This window comes from Orycteropus afer, unplaced genomic scaffold, assembly GCF_000298275.1.
Source record: "Orycteropus afer afer isolate SDZICR_OR568_19922 unplaced genomic scaffold, OryAfe1.0 scaffold00099, whole genome shotgun sequence".
NCBI lineage: Eukaryota > Metazoa > Chordata > Mammalia > Tubulidentata > Orycteropodidae > Orycteropus > Orycteropus afer.
Genome location: NW_006921686.1, coordinates 5,894,601 through 5,895,385, shown reverse-complemented (window position 1 = coordinate 5,895,385; position 785 = coordinate 5,894,601).

Below are 785 nucleotides of genomic sequence, written 5' to 3'. Positions count from 1 at the left end.
CTTTCTTCCTGGATGATGTTCTTGATGTCATCCCACAATTGTGCTGGTTTTTGGTCATTGGTGTTCAGTGCATCAAATCTGTTCTTTAGATGGTCTCTAAATTCAGGAGGAATATAGTCAAGGTCATATTTTGGCTCTTGTGGACTTGTTTCAACTGTCTTTAACTTCAAGTTGAACTTGCGTATGAGCAGCTGATGGTCTGTTCCACAGTCAGCTCCTGGCCTTGTTTTGACTGAAGATATTGAGCTTTTCCATGTAATTAATCTGAATCTTTTTTATTCCATCTGGTGAAGTCCACGTGTATAGCCGCCGTTTTTGTTATTGAGAAAAGGTATTTGCAGTGAATAAGTTGTTGGTCTTGCAAAATTCCCTCACGCAATTCCAGCATCATTTCTGTCACCAAGACCAAATTTTCCAACTACTGGTCATTCTTCCAACTTTTGCATTCCAGTCACCAGTGATAATTAACACATTCTGATTTCATGTTCAGTAAATTTCAGACTGCAGAAGCTGATAAAAATCTTCAATTTCCTCTTCTTTGGCTTTGGTAGTTGGTGCATAATTTGAATAATAATCATATTAACTGGTCTTCCTTGTTGGCGTATAGATATTATCCTATCACTGACAGCATTGTACTTCAGGACAGATCTTGAAACATCCTTTGTGATGATGAATGCCGTGCCATTCTTCTTCAAGTTGTCATTCCCGTCATAGTAGACCACATGTTTGTCTGATTGAAAATGGCCCAAACCAGTTCATTTCAACTCCCTAATGCCTAGGATATT